At 43.1% G+C, this 21,582-nt stretch overlaps 1 protein-coding gene across 4 annotated transcripts in view; it reads right to left on the bottom strand.

The window, feature by feature from the left end:
- Positions 1 to 21,582, bottom strand: part of PLXNA4 (plexin A4) — a 445,185-nt gene that overhangs the window by 278,321 nt on the left and 145,282 nt on the right. The window lies entirely within an intron of this gene.

The following is a 21,582-nucleotide window of genomic DNA, read 5'->3' as shown; positions in this document are numbered from 1 at the left end:
CTGCTATTTCAGTCTGTGAAGATTGGGAAGGTGAGAAATCATTAAAGAGGGAGGGAACACAAACTAGTAGTTAACACAGAAAACCATAAGAACTTTGAGTGTTCCGTTTTGGGCCCCTCACTACAAGGAAGACATTAATACCTTGAAGCATCTTCAGAGAAGGGCAATGAAGCTGTAAAAGATCTGGAACACAAGTCTTATAGGGAGTGGCTGAGGGAACTGGGATTGTTCGGTCTGGAGAAGAGGAGGCTCAGAGGAGACTTTATTGCTCCCTACAACTGCCTGAAAGGAGGTTGTGATGAGCTGGGGGTCAGCCTCTTCTCCCAGGTTACAGCAATAGAAAATGAGGTAATGGGCTCAAGTTGAGCCACGGAAGGCTCAAGTTGGATATCAGGAGAAATTTCTTCTCAGAAAGAGAAGTGATGCATTGGAACAGGCTGACCAGGGAGACGGTAGAGTCACCATCCTTGGAGGTGTTTGAGAAATGTGGAGATGCGGCACTGGAGGACACTGGCTCAGTATGCACAATGATGCTGAGTTGACAGTTGGACTAGATGATCTTAAAGATCTTTTCCAATTAATGATTCTATGATTCTATATTAACAGGGACCAGATGTTTATTCTACAAAATGATGCAATAGAAGCAGGTTTGCTGCATCCCAACTAGGTTTCCCCAATTCTTTCCTCCTAAACATGGATTTAGTAGGTCTGTTTATAAAAGTCAAAGAAAACCTGAGTTTCCAGCATGGAGCCACTCCTCAGACTGTCTACAGAAGCAGTATCATCTTCCTCCTGTCTCTTTGGTCCTTTCTGATCACCCTCTTCCCCAAGGAGCTTTCACATCTGCTCCCCTTACCTCTATCTGTGCCTCACGTGGTGCCCAGTTAAGTAACTACAGCAGTCTTCACTTCACTTGTCTTATGGAAACAGGGGCTTTTTCAACAGTAGTTCAATGACGCTGTCCCCCAGGAGGGGTGAAAGGGGAAGGGAAATCCAACATGACATCTGCTGCCATTATAGTGATTAGAGTGTTGGTGAACCAGCAGCTTCCAGGCCTAGTTGGAAACCATGCCTTCGGGTCACTGCTTAAGATGAGATATTGTACATCACCTTCAGGAAGTGCTTTTCTACCTCCAGTGATCACACAGAAAGCAGAGGTTACTGCTGTGCCAAAAGATGACAGCTTTCAGAAGTCTAAAATCAGAGGATGGGAATCCCAGTGTTAATGCCACCTCTGTGAAAGCCAGCAGATCCTGCAAAGAAGCCAGGCAATGAGCAGACCTCCCAGGTCTGACTTCCTATGGCAATGCCTACACAATGCATCTGACATTTTTATCTCTCTGATTAGTGGGTTTTTGATCTTGTCTGTGCAAAGGTGTAGAGTGAAGGAAGAAGGAGAGGAGCAGGAAGGTCTGTGAAGGAGTAGGTAGGGGTGAGTAAGGAGAGGGAGTGAATATATCTCTATCTACAGTTTCAACACATAATTTACAAGAAGGGGCAACTCATCATAAATAACCCAAAGCTCCTGGGAACAGTGACCTAATCAAGATGTATAATTGCATGCCTTATCTAAATGAAAGCATCATTTCAGAAATGATAATGTGCATCACCGTGGATTCAATTGCTATAGAGTTCAGCACTGAAGGGTAATTACAATGTTTAACAAATATATTCTCTTTGGGGGCCTGCAGTTAAAGATATCATGTCCTGGTTTCCCTTCGTGCTTCATCCCTTCTACCAAATTATGAGGGTTTCCAAAATAACACTCCTTTATATAATTCCTCATTGATTTTCCAAATTTTTTTCCATTGTTCTGTCCAGAATGGCTTTTACGATGACAAGAGGCAGAGACAAAAAGTTACTTAACAAATGAAGGAGAAAAGCAGATCCTAAAAGAGAGGAAATCAATCCACCTCCACACTTGCTCGGCATCATCCCGCACAGCCAGTGCCACAGAGATCTGACAAGTTAGAGACTGCCACCACGCTCTGACCACCCTGCAAGAAAGCACATTCTCCTCTCTAACAAACCCTGCCGACTGAATATTCATACAATTCTTCCAAATCCTTCTTGGCAATTTTCTCCCTTTCCCTTTACTCCTACCAAGATGAATTGCACTTGTCCCTTACAGGAGAAAATAAGCATGAGATAGCACCAGGTTGTTACCGTACATAACTGATGTGCTACACTCAACATGATGAAGCTCTGACACACACAGGTATGCACGTTATATCTATGCAGAAAGGCAATATATGATAAGCAGAGGAATGAAACAGCTTCCCGCCAGGAGATGCTAAGTGGACCAGTACCTTTTAGCCTGGAGAAGAGGGAACTGATGAGGTGTCTGTAAAAACACAGATCAGAAAAGGAGAAATGCAAACAGCTTTTCCCTTCCCAGAGTGCAAGAGCAAGCAAAGCAGCATTAGCAGGCAGAGGATTTAAGGTGAAAGAAGGGAAGTACTTTTTCATGCAGTGTATAATTAAATTAGATAACTGGTTGGGGCAGGATGTCAGGCGGGCCAAAAAAATATGAAGTAACAAAAAAAAATAATTAAATGGAAAAGCTTGAAGGAGGATGGGTCCATTAAGAGCAATTCAACACTATTCAGGATATAACCTTCACCTCAGGAAGTCCCTACACCGCTATCTGCTGGAAGATCGGAGGATATTCAGGACAAGGATTATTCAGCACATGCTGCTTTCCATGAGCATCTCCAGCTCCAGCCAGCACACTGCTCCATTGACAGCCAACTGAATACGAGCCAGCAGTGTGCTCAGGTGGCCAAGAAGGTTGATGGCATCCTGGCTTGTATCAGAAATAGTGCAGCCAGCAGGAGCAGGGAGGTGATTTTCCCCTTGTACCTGGCACTGGTCAGAGTGCGCCTCAAAGATGATGCTTGCTTTTGAGTCCCTCACTATAAGAAGGATACTGAGTCGCTCAGGTGTGTGCAGAGAAAAGTAACAAAGCTGGGGAAAGGACTGGAAAACAAGAGCTATGAAGAGTGATGGAAGGAACTAGGGTTATTTAGTCCAGAGAAGAGGAGGATGAGAGGAAATCTCCTGCCTCTCTACAACTATCTGAAAGGAGACCGCAGCAGGGAGGTAACAAGTGAGAGGCTGCAAGTTGCACCAGGAGAGGTTTAGACTGGATATTAGGAAGAATTCCTTCATAGAGAGAGTGGTCAAGCATTGGAAGAGACTGCCCAAGGTAACGAGACAGCACCCATTCCTGAATGTATTTAAGAGATGTGTGGATGTGGCACTAAAGGACATGACTTAGTGGTGGAACACAGTAGGTCAGATGGTTGGACTCGATGATATTAAGATCTTTTCCAATCATCAAGCTCTGTAAGATGTAGTTCAGTTTATGCACATCAGCTGCTCAACAATGTTTTGGCCTTTTCAGAACAAGATTTAATTGTTAAGAAAGGCTCAGAGCCTGTTACACAAGTTTACTCCAGTTCTCAGAGACTCAAGCAAAACTACTGCATGGTGAGGTCGTAGGAAATATCTTGCAAACACACTGCTTCATTGAGCCTGTTTGCCATGGATGCAGTGGCCAAGAAAGAAGTAACCCCAAAAAGTGGCCATGCTGGGAGTGGGATTGTCATGGTGGGAAAGAGCTGTCACCACTGCTGTGGGAAGTGACAAGCCTGCAGAACAAAACATTTTCATTCATTTATTTTTTATTATGTTTTTTTCATCATTCATGATGGATGAATTCAGCAGGACAGACAATCTAGTTTAGAGGCAGATCCATCAGCTGCAAAATAGCTGATCCTGCTTTCAGTTATTAGCTAGGAAAACAAAATTGAGCTAGCCCTGTATTCTTTAATCTTCTTTAAACTCACATAAATAAAAAAGGGAAAGAAAAAAAAAAGAAAGAGGCAGAGAGAGACAGAAAGACAGCAAGAGAGAGGAAAAGAGACAGAGAGGAGAACTTGGAAAGAAGAATAATTTTTGTGTTGTCTCAAGCACTCTGATTAAAGCTGTGGTGCCTAAATCAAAGATACCAAGAGGAACCTCAAAAAAAAGGACTGAAAACAATTTTGTGTGCTGCCATTTTTTCACTTGCCTGCGTTCCATTATATATAAAGTTTTATTTCATCTTTTGATCTTTGAAAGTAAAGAAGCAAGAGGGAGGTGGGAAAAAAAAAAAAAAAAAGTTGACACCAATCTTGTTTGCTTCCTTCTCCTCGCCTGCATCGATAACTCAATTGGATCAGAAGTAAAGTGCAAGCAGAAATGAACTGAGCACAACCACCAAATGAAAACCAAATGCTAGATTGCAAAAGCAATATTTCCAATAACGTGAAATTACTGGGCAGACTTTCCTCCCTTTCCCCGACACTCTGCAGCCAGGCTGTTGTGGAGCCCAATGCAAACTTTATCTACTTACAAGGGGAGCAGGGACACTCTGCCTCTAAGCAAACCTGAAGCTGCATTTATTGGTAAAAGACCAGCATCTGCTGTGGAAAACCAGAGCAATTTTTGCTGAATATAAAGCTTTGATCACAGACTGCTTGATATGTATGGAAGTAGTAAGGGTTCATGAAACTGCCTGCATTCACAGCTCCGATGCCGCTTGCATTGGATGAGTCACAGCACTCTTCTCCACATACATGTCCCCAAAGTAGGAATCACAACAGACACATCTTTATTAAATTTCTAGAGAGCAAAGGTGGGGAATCTGGAAGTGTTTAGCCCCGATTCAGCTTGCACAAAATAATAATAATAATAATAAAAACAGCAACAGTAATTATTTCAATATCTCTCACTTTGCTTCCCATAGCATAGTAGTGGTTGTCACAGTAGATCCTCATGTGAGAATGGCTTCTCAAAAGCAAGACTTGCAGCCCTGGACAAAGAATTAACCCACTGCAAGCCATCTGCTATTTGTATATGGTTCCCTGCCCTGGTAGGAAGGCTGTACTGGGACAAGAGTAACTGGTGAAGCACAAAGTTGTTGAGAAAAATCCTGTCCTCCCATGGTTGCTATAACCTGTCTTCTCTCCTACTTCTGCAGCTTCTGCTTCTAAGATTTGTGCTTGCTGTCTTGCATCTTTCAGCCACACACGTGACCCACGGGTCTGCTCATATGTTGTCTAAACTTTGAATGACAAACTGAATGGTAATTCAGTGGGAGGACCTCATGCACTCAAGGACCTGCTTATCCAGTGGGCTGTGTGAATATGCCCACCTTCAGGTTACCTACTTCAGGAAGACAAGCATCCATAAATCACAGAATCACTAAGACTGCAAAGACCACTAAGATCATCCAATCCAACCATCAACCTATTCCCTCAGTGCCCACTGAACCATGTCCCTCAGTGCCACATCTACAGCTTGTTCCAATGCATTACCACTCTTTCTCAGAGGAAATATCCAATCTGAACCTTCCCTGGCCCACGCTGACATCATTACATCCCATCCTCTAAGAGCAAAGCTGAACACTGTAGCAGCACAATGAAAGTCTGTTTCACCAAATAAACATATCTTCCATACATAGTGGAAAAAAGGAGGCACAGTGAAGAATATTCACAGAATCACAGAATCACTAAGGTTGGAAAAGACCTATAAGATCATCCAGTCCAACCATCCACCTATCACCAATGGTTCTCGCTAAACCATATCCCTCAACACAACATCCAAACGTTCCTTGAACACCTCCAGGGAAGGGGACTCCACCACCTCCCTGGGCAATTCACATATTCATATCACCTGCACAGGAATATATCTTACCTATGCCATGAGATCCTCACGATCCATCAATATCCAGCAAGAAACCCACAAGCTATCTTTGCTTTTACATGATCCAAGGTCTGAAATAACAACTATAAATTCCATATAGCAGGCAAGGGGAGGGGGGGAGGGGTGTCTTTGGGTCTCTGGTTCTAATAGTGAGCTACTGTATGGACTACTGTACCAAAGCCCATCCAACACTGCGGACAGCAAGCCTGCAGTTTGCACATGGCAAATATTATGTGTGATAAGAGCCCATTTACTTTTCAAGCTGAGAATTGGAAGGATTGGAGGGCTTAAATGTTGGATTATTAAGCAGTGATTTTTCCCTCCTAGATGGTGCTGGGTTTGGGTAATGCCTGGGCAATACGTCTGTGTGTGGGATGTGAATTGTTTGTACATGCGTATGTGTAGGGAGGGACGTCAGTGGGAGGAATTCATTAGCATTTGGGTTGTTACATATTTATGCTCTGAAATGAGCACGTGGAACAAAGAGAAAACACATCGGGGAGCCCTGCTTTGCAAAAAGGCCTCTGACATTCGCAGCTGTTCAGTGTGCTGGTGGCCAAACACAGCCAAACTGCCATTCCTCAGGTCTCACCAGTCCAAATCACGAGCAGAGAGAAACTCTTCACCCACCACTACCTTTTTGTGGCTCACCACCCTTATAATGCTGCTATCCTAGGTAGCTGCTATATTTTTCCCACTGCTTCAACTATGTATTTGCTACAATTTGAGCCTTTGATTTCCCATCCCACCTGCAGTAAGCACAGAGAGTGTGTGACTCCCTTCTTCCTTGCAGTACTTGCTGCTATCACAAAATCATTAAGGTTGGAAAACACCATTCAATTCTTTGAAAGGGTACATTATAGCAGGACAAGGGGAAATGGTTTTAAGTTGAAGGAGAGGAGATTTAGGTTGGATGTCAGGGGGAAATTCTTTACTCTGAGAGTGGTGAGGTGCTGGAACAGCTGCCCAGAGAGGTTGTGGATGCTCCGTCCATCCCTAGAGGTGTTCAAGACCAGGTTGGATGGGGCCCTGGGCAGCCTGGTCTGGTATTACATGGTGAGGTTGGTGGCCCTGCCTATGGTGGCAGGGTTGGAGCTTCATGATCCTTGAGGTTCCTTCAAACCCGGGCCATTCTGTGATTCTATGATTCTGTAATTCAGATCACCTTGTCCAATCATCAAACCATTACCACATGCCCACTAAACCACATATTTATGTGCAAGTATGGTGTGCTGTTTTTATCCCTGGACATTTCAGACCATCCCCATTTCTTCCAAACAATATTCAGAAGGTCATATTTTGAAGAAAACCCAGCCAAGCTCCACAAGCAAAAGGATGCAAACAAGAAAACATACCAATAAAAACAGCATCTGTCTCTAACAGCAAGTGTTCATCATTATCCATGTTTTGGAGTTCTTTGAGGGACAGGAGAACCAAGAGCCAAGAGGGATAATGGCCAAGGAAACTGATTCAGGATGAGAGAAATAGCACAGATTCCCTAAAAGCAAATGGTTTTACCTCTTTTCTGCCTCACCCTTCTCACTGCTGTTGTGTAATAAAATACAGACCATGGTTTCTCCCTTTCCCTGGGCAAAAGGCACAAGGTGTTAGTCTGAGTTGCTCAAATAACAGAACTACAAAGGCCAGAAACTCCCAGCTCCACATTTTGCCTCCTACACCACACACCACGAGCAAAAATCTGCTGATATTTTGCTGCTCTGCTCTGCTTTCCTTCTCCTTATGGCAATATATTCTTCCCATTTTTTCTCCTCTGCTGAGCCAGGAAGTTCATTAGAAAGGAAAAGGAAGTGACCAAACAAGCAAGTAAGGTCTTTCAGATCGTGCAAATGAGCACTGAGGTCTCTATAGGAGTTCTATCATAGGAAGAGGCAACTGTCTCATTAGTTTCAGTTCTATGTTTGTTTTTCTGACCACTGCTGCTGCTTTCAACTCTCATCTTCCCCTCAGGCTAAAATCAGTTGCACAGGCTGTATTAAGCTTTCCACTAAGCTTCCTCTTTGATTACAATTCCCAGCAAACCACCAGGGTGCAAGAAACATAATTAAATACCTTGCTTATTCTGTAAACAGACATTCCCCTGAGACGGCAACCCATGACTCCCCAGATGGACTACCCAGAAAAAGTCTCCCCAACTTCAAGGTGAGACCAGGAAAGCCATAACAGTTGCATTTCTGTCCCTGAGACATTATCTCAACAGGCCGTGCAAAATGCAGTAATGGAGTAACCTAGGGAAGGATAAAAGAAACCGTTTAAGCGATAAGTGACTTGGACTGATAAAAAGTAATAACTGTGCAAAGTGTAGAGCCAACGCACGTTCCCTGCCCTGAGTGCATTGCTTTGAACATAAAGCTCATCAAAGGCACTTAGTTTTCATATAATTTCTTTAGAATGAAAGATCTAATATCTGTTCTGTCTACGGCAAAGCCCTGGGCATGGTCTAAGAGGAGGCATAGATGTAGCCCAAAAGATATGAAAAAGCTTCCTCAGTAGAGAAAAGAGAGTAATATTTATTAGTAAATCCTTTTGCAGATTTCACCTGTCTGGAATATTAGCTGGGAATGCAAGGGGTTTCCCAGCCTCTGTCTCCAGAGAGCCTTTATATCACTCCTTGCTAACACACGGCTCTCAGGAGTATAATTACAACAGCAGTCTCAGGGCAGAGTGATGCATGGATCAGAGCCTATGAGAAGTGCTGGAGGGATGTTCTCTGGGGAGGGGTGAGGAGGCTCTCCAAAGACTGGGGTGTTCAACCACATGTCTTTCTGTGAATTCTGGTGATTTCTGTAATTACATGAATTAAGGAGGATGACAAAAATTGACAAAAATACATATGTATTAAAAAAAAAAAAAGGCTTCAGGGAGGAAGTTCACCGTGATAGTTTATATCACACAGTTGTGAAGATGAATTATGGAGGTTTCTCACTTCCATCTGCAACTTCTGACTGGGTCAGTGATGAACTGGATGTGTCACCCTTCCTGGTGTGGTCCATCATTGTCTTCCACTGACAAAGAAAACTAGAATCTTGTGAGATCATCTTTTTGAGAACAGCCAAGACTGCTACATCCTGATATATTCCTGTAATAAATGTTATTTCTAGACATGCACTGGCAGCTTGGTGAGGGCAATGTAGCTGGACTAGATGATCTTAGTGGTCTTTTCCAACCTTAACAATTCTAAGAAAACTGAATGCTTAGCTGTAAACATAAATGAGAGAGTGGAAATCTGAAGTTCTCACCATGCAAAGAAGAGTGTTCACTTTTTGCTCCAACAGATGTGTAGGATGCATTTTGCTCAGCCTTTCAGAAGACTACCTGTTGTGCTTTTAGAGCAAACCAGCCAAAGGGCACAGCATGTCTGCTTGACCCTAAAACCCAAAAGCACACACTGACGTATATAATCACAGAATCATTAAGGTTGGAAAAGACCATTAAGATCAGCTAGTCTGACCGTCATCCCATCCCCACCACGTCCACTAACCACGTCCCTCAATGCCTCATCTACCTTTTCTTGAACACCTTCAAGGACAGTGACTCCATCACCTCCCTTGGCATCTTATTCCAATGCCTCACAACTCTTTCTGACAATAAATCTTTCCTAATTTTTTCTATATTTTCCTAATATTCAACCTGAACCTCCCAAGTTGCTACTTAAGGCTATTACCTCTTGTTGTATCACAAATAGAACTCCATGAATACCTGCAAAAGTCTTGCCAAAAAGCATATTCAAAGATATGAAAATGCAAAAGCTGAAGAAATTCAGACACAGCACACAAGATGAGCCATTCCCCTCACTGTACAAACCCACTTTATTCTCCCGTGATGCATTTTCTTCCTTGGTGGAAAGTGCATGACCCATCAGACGCTTCAGTAAGTAATGGGAATTTTTGATGTCATTGTGTTAATGCAAAAAGCCCACAAGGCCTTTTGTTTAAATTAAAAAAAAAAAAAAAAAAAAGATTTTGGATGGTTTTGTTATTAATTGCTCTGCCTTTTTAGCAGTTGCATGAAATAACTAGACATCCATGACATCCATATGGAACTGGGGGGAGGGGGAGGCCACAGTAGCATAAAGGAAACCGGGGAAATGTGAAACTTTCATGTGAGATAAGAACCTCATAACACTGTTATTATATCCCTCTGCAGTCAGGCGGTCTCCTGGTTTTAATAAAATCTCATTTTCCTTAAATTTTCCCATGTGGCCAATGTATTATGTGTGGAGTTTAATGTAGCAGGATATGATCTAAACTTAGACTCAGGTGGTCCAGGCCCTCTGGAACAGACGGGATGGATTGTTGAACCCTGGATGGGGAATATAAACAGCACTAGAAAAGCTTCCTCTTTTTTCTTTTTTTTTTTTTCTTTTTTCTCCTTTTCCAAGATCTGAAGAGACCTTACTATATTCAATTAATGATCCAGCCAGCCAGCCCAAATCAAAGCGACATGCATGCAGTCATGAAGGGGTGGGGGGTGGAGGGGAAGAATATAATCAACGCTCACTTTTCTTTGTTGGAGGTAACAAAGAAATTCAAACTGATTTAAAAAAAAAAAAAAAAAAAGATCTTGCAAATGCTTAATTTGTATGGCTTTGTTTTTTGCTTGTTTGTTCCGTATTATTTTGTTTTTCTGTTGCAAAGCTATCTGCTTTTGAAAACCATCCTAGCTCTATTCCCTGCAGAACTCCTTAAGGTTTTCATTAGGATAGGGATATCACGTTCATTAGGATCACTGGTCCTGATGAATTCATTTTTGTTGTCACATACAATTCCATAAATGGACTTCACTTATAGTTCCAAGGGTTATCCTCTGTCACACGGCATCACTCACTGGATACTTAAGAAAGAAATATTCCTGAAATAGAATGGATTTCATTCAATAAAGAGAAACATTCTTTGCAGTAACTCCGCTCAAGAACATTGGGATTTCTTGTTCTGGTTGTTTGGTTGGCTTTTTTTGTTTGTTTGCTCGCTCATTTTTCAATTAAAAAGATACACCATTAAATTGCATGTTCCTAACAACAGCTCATTAAGAGTTTTTCCTTCCTGATAGCACCAAAACAAATTATTTGTTCTGCTTGCTAAGCTTAGTCCAGCCAACTTCTTATTGTATTTACAATATTTCTTGCCCCATGCTATTTCTCTATGCATTTCCAGAAGGCACATTCAGGTTGTTGCTGCAGAAACCAGAACACGGGGATGGTTAAACAAGGCATAATGGATCTGTGGTGCCCTGCTGAGCATCGATTTAGAAATTTCTGTTCATGGCTGTAGGCTTCCAGATATAGGATCTCACAGTCAGACATGACCAGGATTAACTGGCAGGACTTCCTGGATCTATACGGACCAGTCATCCCAATCAATGTCACAGCAGACCCTTCTCCTCCTATAGACTGGGACAAATGGCAAAGGAGACCACACGGAGCTCAGACTTGTGTGCTGGGGAGGTTAGCATGCAATAGATGAGATCACCACTGCCTCCATCAGTGTGCACGTCCATGCAGCTCCAGGAAAGCAAACCCCATCAGTGCAGAAAACAGCATCCTTGAACACTTACTTTTCAGTAATTTCCCAAAGCAGAACCTTTACAAGGCAGCCTTGCAAATGCTTACAAGACATATGTCCTAGAGTTTTAAAGACACTAAGTGAGCAAAGGTGCAGAGAGGAGAGGACTGTCTCATGCCACAGACAGGGAACAGTGGTACCAAGAGTGAAGGTCCAAAGGCACTCATCATCCTTCTCCTTGCAGAGCTACAGTAATTATTGCAGAACAAAAACCGTCTGGTTTGAGCTAGCTCACACCAATGTTGAGTTTGTGTAAATGGTCCCAGTCAGCAACTGATAGGACCTTTGGGGATATGTCAGAAGCCATGGATATTTTACACCAGAGCTGGGAATTGCACCTTGATCTCCTAAATTGCAGCCCAAAGCGTTAACCATGGGCTCATCCTCTTATATTAAAACAGTGGAAACGTTGCCTCCCTAAGGACTTGTCTTCTGGAAGAACTCTCACTTTAAATTCACACTCTGTTTTACTCTGGAAGAACTTTCATGTGTCAACAACTAAATGAAATGATTAAAGATAAGCTCTTTCCTATTCCCTCGATTTAAAAAAAAGGAAAAAAAAAAAGAAAGAAAAAAAAAGAAAAAAAAAAAGAAAAAAATATATATTATCAGACAAAGACAACCCGAACAACCTCAAAATCCCTTTTTCCATTTCCTAGATCAACAGACACAATGGGGTTTCCCAAGCCCACAACAACACTGATCAACCTGCTGAAACAACTCATTCAGACTTTACTCTGGTTTCAAAATACTTTTGGAAAGGAAGAAAGCCTTTTTGAATGAGCACCTTTCAAGCTGTGTCAAGTGAAAACAGTCTTTGTAACCGAAGGGGCGTTAAGCAAGATGCAACTCATCAAAGCTCAGAATTGCAGTGGTGAGACATGAGGCCAGGAGGCAGTTGCCTTCCAGATAGAATGCTCCAAGGATTTTGATCAATCTCAGATAACGCTGAACCCCAAGAGGGAAAATTAGTAAAAACTTGTCAACTGATCTCCCCGTCTAGCAGCAGCATGAGAGCTTATCTCCCTTAATCTAATTCATTGGACTCTACTTAACATCCCCTGCCCTTTCATTCTTCATAAGGGAATAGCAAAGAACAAAATGAACTCCTTTCCGCTCTGATTCTGATCTTACATTTCCCCCTTCCCCCCCACCCACGAAGCAGAGCACTACCCCTAGAACCCAGTATTCCCACTGCCATCTCACCTCGCACACCCTGCTACGGCACCCCGTGCTTTGAACTTTCTAAGAGCTAATTATGTCGCTTGATTTGAGCAGGATGTGTGGAATACAGCCTAGAGCAGCGTATGCTTACGGAGTAACTCATCCTGCCTGCGTGCTTGCTCCTCATCAAACATGAATGTCAACAAAACTTCACTTTCCTCTTTTCATGAATTTTGAAAGAGCTCTTTTTGTTCGTGTTATTTGTTCCTTTTCCGTTTTCTTGATTATTATTTCTTATGGCACTGAGTGACATGGTTAGTGGGCATGCTGGTGATGCCTTGATGGTTGGACTGGATGATCTTAGTGGTCTTTTCCAATATTAATGATTCTACGATTCTATGATTCTATTTTTCCTTCTCTTCCCCTGGGATTCTCGGAAGGGAAATGATAACGTTTCATTACAGAGGTCACTACATGAGTTTGATGGCCCATAGCCTCCCTGGTTGCCATTTGACCCCATATAAAATTATTATAAAAGCCTGCCATGCGAGACTGATCATATAACAATCCCCCACGACAGAATATTGACAACATTTGAATGCAAAACTCAAAAGCAACAAAAAAAAAAAAGGAGATATATTGATTTCTAGGAAGAGGAAAAAGGCACACCTCACTCCCAGAGATTACAGAAAACACAGCTCATGTTAAACACTATGGAAGAGGACAGCACCTGGACTTAGGGCTCTCCAAAATGCACCCTAATGAGCCATAAACGATGAGAAACTTGCAAACAATCAGAGTGTGAAATTGCAAGTTTTGCATTTGAATTTACCCTATTTGCAGTGCTGGCACTGAGTCATTTTCTACACTTTGTTCTGGATGGTAAGGCCAGGCTGGGGGATTTCAGGGGTTGCAGGGTATTATTTTGATAGTTTTTGAGCTGTACGACTGTGAGAGTTTTCCAGGGCTGAAGAAGAACATTTCAATTTCAAATAAGAAAAAAAAAATGGAGAGAGGCTTTACAAAATCATTAATTTTCTATAAAATACACCAAACTCAGTAGACTTTTACCTTAAAATTACCCGTCAGCGCTGAGATATTTTCACTGCATATAAAGCCCTCATTAGGAGAACTTTGACTAAGCATTCACTTATTATTTCTTCTTAATGTTTCCTTTAAAAAAAAAATCTGTTCATTACACTTCTTTTGTAACCCTCTTTCATGACAAATACCAAAGGAGGGACTCCCCACACACACCCCATTTTTCCATTACCCCTTTGTTTCTATTCACTTTTCTTTGTTCATACATCTCTAAGCATTACAGCCATGCAGAACACAGAGTCTGAAACTGGTCTGAGCTCCTCACACTGAGTGGGCCCACAAGGATTTAAGCCAAAGGCTCCTGGAATCAATATTAGACTTTGACTTGTCCTTATTTTATCCTTGCTGATGGTTGATGTCTGTTGTCAAAACTCCTGGAAAGTGTCTGCTGTGATTTGCTATACTAGGCTTTAATGAACGAAGTCCCTCTCTTATATTTGAGATCACCTTCAAAATCCATTACACTGTCTCATTAGAGAGCCCTTGGAAATCTTCCTCGTGGAGAAACAGCCAAACACCTCCTGTTGCACTGTTTTCTGTTTTGCTGTTGGCCTTATACTGCCCCAAATAGGCCACTTTGCAGCCCACAGCTCTTGAGACCCATTTTACCAGCCCAGGGCTTGCACCCCACTACATCTGTTCTGGGGACATCCAGTCTCTTCCACTCCTCAGTATCCCACATCAAGCTGGTTGGTCATAGGTGCCATAAGATTTCAAAGAGCATACCAAGCCAACAAGGAGGCTTTATCCTCATCACTACGCCACAGAGAGGAATCAAAGGGAAAGATTTGCCCCAGGAAATCAGTGAGTCACACAAGCCACAAAGCTCCATTCCCAACTCCTCGTCACTGTCCACATGAGCTCATGTGAAGGAAGAAGACTTATAGCCTGCTTTTAAAGAAAACATTAAAACCGTCCTCAGTTCTTCCTTTATTTAGAGTGAGCAGCTCAATCTCTGATACAAGTCCAACACAAAACTGGATCTTTATCGTCCTTTTGGTCTATTTTGGTCTTTTTTGGTCCATAGATCTCAGAAAATTGAGAAACCACATCCTTTCTGGTAGTAGTCATCCAGTTTTAACTAAGCCATAAAAGCTTTCACACCAGCCTGTCCATGAGCAGACCTGCTTTGTTGAATGGGAGCATTTTGTGTAATTTACCTTCTGCTTAATCATTCTCATGCACACGTTAATTGTTCTTCTACATGAGCAGGATACTAATCGGAGCTCAGATAACCTCTCTACCCTACTTTACATGCTGGTTCATGCTTTCCCTTATTTTAACTGGAGCCGTTTTTAATTCCAGTTAGGAAATTGATTATTCACACTTTTATTTGCCTTCTTTATGAAGAAAGCACGAGGAGCGCGAGAGGAATTGTAAACGCCTAGGTTAAGACCAGAAATGGAAATCTTGCATGTCAATGTGTGTGCATGTACGTGTTGTACGCATGGATGGGCAGGAAGGAAAGTGTCCTCATCATGTTCCTGATCAATACTTGGGAAGGTTTTTGCAGCAGAGGTGCTGAGGCCAGGTCATTGGGGCACGGGGAATATAAGTCTTACTAAGCTGGCAGAAGGGCTGAATGCAGAGCTCAGGCAATCAGACAAAAAATGTCACAACCAATAACCCTGTCACTAAAGCCTTGACAAGGTCAGGGTCTGCCTTGTTTTTATGAGCAAAACGTGTCCATGTCTCAAGGGCTCTGACATTTGGGTAACAGTTTACCCCGAGACCATGGAGCCAGAAAGTGAAATGGAACTATGCAACAGATGGCTCAGTGGAAGTGGTCCCCTGGCCTTGAGTCACCAGTAGGAAATGTGAGGCTGGTCTGCTCTCAGCTCTACCTGGTTCTTTGCTTGTAAACAGGTGGGCTTCCAAGTAGATTTGCTTGCTCAAAACCCTTACTGACAACATCTTAGGTACATTTAGCAACACAAAAGGCAAACTCCACTGAGCTGACTGCTTTCAGCTCCTTTGAAACAGGCTATAGAGAAACGGGCAATTTCTGGATAACATCCACTTGGTTTTCTGTCCAGAAATTTCTGTTCTTCTCCATAGAGAAGATGAGCACATCCTTTGAAGACATCATGGCATAACACATTTTCAGACAATCTAGACTTCATAGGACCTCTTCCAGGGCAGTGGAATTTATAAAAATGGGTTACTGAAAGCAGAGGGAGGCAAAAGGATTTGCTGAACACCACACAGTAAGAATGGACATCAGTTATGGCAAGGTGAAATATGGTATCTTTCCTTTCCCAGTATTCTTCATTCAATTCCTTATTTCGGTGCTAAAAACAATCATAATAATAAAAGAAACTATTTGGGGCAGATACCACTTGACTGGTCTTTATCAAAACCTAGAGGAAGGACCCAGAGTTTGATTCTGTGTTCACATCTGTGAGTAGCCTCATACTGCTATTGCAAACTTGGCTCCACCAGTGTCAGTTCCTACAGTTGGGTTGGTTGGATGTAGTGGTCCAACTTCACTCACAAGCTAAGAACAAACCAAAAAATAAGTTTTCATTTGACCTGCTTAAGATTCAGAAATCAGCTGGCGGGTAGGAGTTAGAAGCCATTATCATGCATCTAGCCCAGTATCCAAATATTTAATCTGGTCCGACATGTTCCAATGAAGCAACTACAGCAGCAGAGGCCAGATGCATTCAAGACAGGCTCTGTGCCCCAGTGCAAAATGCAACAAACCAATTCACCAACTCTGGCAGAGGTAGGTAGCATCTTGACTTCAATCTGGATTCAGTTGAATACATTGGGAAACTCCATTATCAGTTCTAAAAGATTCGGTGCCACTGAACAGGAACCATGTTTCTAGTACAATTGACCAGAAGGAACTGGGCTTTGCTTATGGTTTCTCAAGCACTTTCAGATCTCTGTTAAACAAGAGCAGACTACAGCTGGCAAAAAACTCGTGGGAACTGTGGGGATTTGACTGCTGGCAATGAAGCTCCTGCTGTGCCAGTGCAGCCAGGTAAGAGCTCTCTCTGCCTGAGTATTTACATCGTGCTTAAAGCTCCAATTCTACTAACCCAGAAGCAAGCAAATCAGATGGAGATTTCCCCAAATTCTCATTCCTCAAAGACTTCAGTGAGCAGCAGTGCTCAGACATTGCCCACCTCTCTCACGCTTCAATTTCTGTTCCCTTTGGGCTGTGCATCGCCAAACCCCATGAAGATACGATTGCTTGCATGCAGGCTGAAAACTCCAGAATCAGGTCTGTCTTCAGACTGTGGGTTAGCAACATAGAAGCCTGACTCTATTGTCCTCTCCCCCCCAGAAATCTGGCATGCATGAGCTAGAGCAGGATTGGGTCCGTAAAAAAAACACATATTTTAGAGGCTGTGCATGCAATGACACTCTTTAAGTAACATCTGCTCTGGTCAGCATCAGTTATGAATACTCCTCCTGGAAGTCTCTAAATAATACTGTACTGAAGAGCGAGTGAAACCTCATTCAATTTGACAAGCTCTTAGCTCAGGACACAGGCAGGAGAGTGCAGGAAAAGAAGCAACAGAGGGCAATGCTCAACCTTATCCTATGTGCAGAATCAATCAGGAATATGAGCCGTGTGGCACAGCACTGTTGCAGGGCTGGTGATTTGATGGAGTGTCAGCAACAAACATAAAGAAAGCAGGCTGGAAGCCTGATAGGCTGCTAGAATAGAGGAGGGAAAGATTTTAGGCCAAGTGCTAACTAGAGAAAGGAACCACAAGGAAGTCTTCTCCTGTTGTTTGCTCGCTGAATATATTCATGGAACAGAACTTTATGCATCCTTTATATGAGAGCGGGATTTCATCAAAGGGATAATAACTGCATCATCAATTTCTCCTCCGAAATGAAACCCAAACGTAGCCCGAATGCAGAAGCCAAAAGCAGTAGCAATAACATTGCTGGAAAGAACTCTGTAATTGAAACTCCATAAACCATAATCTTTGTTTTAGAAATAACACCTGCTCTCCCAGTGACTTACTCTCCGTGGTACCACCTCCTGAAACTCCCTGCACACGGTGTCAGCCGGCTTAGGAGCTCATATAAAACGCTCCAGCATGCCCGCTTTGTGAAAACATATTAACTAAATGGAGCTGCAGGCTGCATTCCCCTTTGCCAGAAGATGATTCCTGCCTCCAGCTTCACTCCTCTTCTCATAATTTATTTTTCTTTTTTAAGTGCTGATATGCTCTCTCGTATTAAAAGGAACTGCTTTTCTGATTACGCTGGCAGAGGGAAGGCTGCAGAGCTGCTTGCCACTCTGCATGGGAAACTTTAGTTCACTTTTCTCCATTTCAGATTTCTTTTTTTATCTCTTTTGGCTGTTTTCCTTTTTTTTTTTTTTTTGTAAGAGCAGACATACTTATTATCCTCTCAGTCAAGAAACCTCACAGCCACAACAGTCAGGGAAATGTAATTACTCCAAAGAGCACAAAGAGGGTCTTATTTAGAGCAAGGAGGCACGAAGGGCTGTGCAGCTCAGTGTCACGGGGGCCAGGGGAGACTGGGGACAGAGCAGGCAACATATCTGAAAGGGACCAGATGGAGTTCATCCCACCCCATTGTTCAGCACAAAGTGAAGCAAGGGCTCGTGAAAGGTACCGGCTTGATAGGGTGGGATACAAAGAGCAAGGGGAGATGGTGCTTTGCCCACTCATCATTCATCTACCTGTGTCCATTATGGGAATTTAATTGCTTTTTTAATCCAGACTGTGATAAATCAAGGGTGTTTGTGTGAACTCACACCATGAAGGAGCACAACCCCCATTCAGCACTTGGAGAGTTTCTATTTCCCTTGCTTTTTCACCAGAGTTGCCTATGGGAACTGCCACCCTCTCCTCATCCAAACCCTTCACAAAGAGGGCTTAGGTGCAAGGCCTGAAGTACTTTCTCACCTTTTCTGCTGTGAGCTCTGCCAATACCCTTTATTAAACACAAGGCTGAAAATTGTGTGTTTGGAAAGCCCCTATGGGTACCACGGGGGGAAACTGAAGACTTTAATAAGACTCACATGGACAACAAGGAAGAGAGCAAAAGGCATGGTGGGGGAAGAAGGGAGCTATGGGTGGATGCTGGACTTTGAAGCAGGAGGAGATGTTTTCTGAGATGGAAACACAACTCACCCAGTGCTGCTGCAAGAAAATCACATACTGCCTGTAACCTCCCAGAGTAACATCAGTTTCCCACTGACTTCAAAGGACTGTAGACAAAGCCCACAAAGAGTTTTTCTCTTCTCTTCACTGACAGACAGCTGAAAATTGAAGGAACTGAAGCAAATCTTTTATTCTTATACCACGAGTTGCAGGCACTCCCCAGATGGGCTGCTTCTACATGATAAAGTTTAGTCCGTGGGAGAGACCTCGGGGTAATGGTTTGAAATGAAAGTTGCAGTTCATCCACAGACCATGTAAAGCAAAGAGGAGATGAGTCTGGAGCCACTGGGCACGGCTGAGACTTAAGATTTGGGTTAAGTCTGGACCTCCTGCCTCCACAGACTTATTATGTGCTTGCCTTTGGGTAGCATCATCCTTCCAGAAGGAGACAGTACAACTAATCAGCCAAAACTGAGATATAAAACAGACACAGGAAGCCTTTCCCCTCCTGAGAATGGAATAACAGCTTTGGCAAGCCTCATATTCACGTACATTCCTGCACCATCCATTAATGCTGAATACTGATGTGAGCCATGTTGGGTCCTATGAAACAAGAGCATCTGTCTGGTCCAAGGATAGAAGACCACGTTCAATGCTGTAGTCTTGGTACTCACAGCATTACACCAACAACCCTGAAGGTTTAGCTTCAGCTTTCTCCTTCTTCCTTTGCAGAGCTGATAAAAGGGAAACGGCTTTTATCTGCCTCCAGACCCAGTGCTCTTTCCCAGCTCTGTTTGCAGGACTTTTGTTCCTCCACACAAAGGAAGATGCTCTGTTCCTCCGCCAAGGATCTCCCTTACTGTCTGAGTCCCGATGAAAGGAGCGACACTCGAAACCAACCCGGATTGCTCGTGCCCTGTTTCTAATTAGCACATCATCTGCTTGCTTCTAAAAACAGCCATGTACATGTGTGCCTGGAAGGAGAGCCGCCTGCCACAGCACCTCGTGCTCCGAGCAGCATAGAGCAAGGCTGGCAGGGCCACCTGGCCACACACCAGGGGCGCTGCCACACTTCTATAGCTAGCAGAGAGGTTGGTGCCCCAACCAAATGCTTCTCTTAATGAAAGAAGTTCAGACCATGGAGCGTTTGGTGAAGAAGAACGGGATGAACTAATCAGTCTACCTGTTCCTTTCACCCTGGGAGCTCTTCAAACCACCAGGTATCCTCCAGTTTCTCTCCATGCCACGCGATCTCAGAGTGAAAACTCAGACTGTGACTGGATACAGCAAATTAAACTCAAAGCCACTTGTTTGAGGGAGTTCAGGCACACAAATAGTAAAACTGAGTGAGCTGGAATGTGGCTTTCTGATGTGACTTCTAGCTGGAGATAATAATGTTTGGGGCCCTTCATTACAAGAAAGACACTGAGGCACTGAATTGTGTCCAGAAAAGGGTAATGAAGGTATGAAGGGTCTGGAACAGGGAGAGGCTGAGGGAACTGGTATTGTTCAATCTGGAGAAGAGAAGGTTCTAAGGAGAACTTATCACTCTACAACTCCCTGAAAGGAGGTTGTGATGAGTTTGGGGGTTGACCTCTTCTCCCAGGTAACAGCGATACGATGAGAGGTAATGGCCTGAAGTTGTTCCTGGGAAAATTCAGGTTGGATATTAGCAAAAATTTCTTCTCAGAAGAAGTGGTCAAGCATTGGAACATGTTTTCTAGGGAGATGGTGGATTCACCTGGAGGAGTTCACACAACATGTAGACATCAAGGGACATGGTTTAGTGGGCACAGTGGTGATGGGCCAGCAGTTGGACTAGATGATCACAGTGTTTTTTTCCAACCTTAATGATTTTATGATTCTATACACATCCAGGATCTCACTCCAATTTAACTTTTACCTCTCTATACAGTGGTGCCCTGTTTTCTGTATTTCCCTTTAGCCCTGAAACTAATCTGTTGAGAGCACTGAATTAACCTAAGAGCAGAGATATCTGAGGATTGTTTCTGGCAGTTTGTCCCAGTGAGGCTGGACCTGGTGTGAGGCTTTGGACAACAGCCAACGCTGCTTGCAAGCCAAAGACAGGACTGCAGACACAGCAAGACCTACTGGAACAGCCAGCCAGTCTGTGCAAGAGATGAACACAAGAAATGAGAGAAGATTCGTTGTCCTAACCATCTTCCCAAGACGATAAGGACACCAACAGTCAGTGATGCTAACAGTGAGAGAGAAAAAGTCTATTTGGAAAATGGTAGAAGGGAGGGAAGAGTCAGGTCCAGATCAGCAAGGCAGTATATAGGACCAAGACAATGACCGTGTTCTCTCCAGCCTGGATTCAGGTGTAGATGTGAGTTTGATTTCTCTCAACTTCTCCTGAGTCTTAGTTCTGTAACAAAAGTGAAGCAAAATAGATTTCATTTTTGGCTACGAAACAGCACTGTATCCAGTGAAACCTCTATGTCTCTATTTGGCATGAGGCAGGAAGGGGATACCAGGTTGAAAAAGCAGCTAAGATTCAAACAAAGAACTGACGATAGTGAAATTCAGGAGTCAGCACTTGTGGTCCCTCCAAACTTAAGGTCTTTCTGATGCTGAGGAATTAAAGAGATGGAAAATACAAACCTGTATCTATATTGGATCTTTAGGTAGAGCCTTGATTTGATGTTCAAGTCAACCCTAGACTTTAAAGAGGTCAGCTAAATATTAAGTCTGATCCAAGCTGAATACCAAATGATTAAATCTTAGCTTAAATAGATGGAAGAAAGCAATATGGATGGAAGAAAGGAAGGACATAAAGCAAGTCTCTACATCTTGCCTATGCCTTCTCCAAATCTCCAAAGAATCCAAACCCAAGCTTTGGTTTGGCACAGAACAGAAGACATAAT

This window comes from Phasianus colchicus, chromosome 1 (assembly GCF_987193195.1).
Source record: "Phasianus colchicus chromosome 1, bPhaCol1.hap1.1, whole genome shotgun sequence".
NCBI lineage: Eukaryota > Metazoa > Chordata > Aves > Galliformes > Phasianidae > Phasianus > Phasianus colchicus.
Note: the sequence above shows the minus strand (reverse complement) of the source record. Positions and strands in the feature narration are given on the sequence as shown.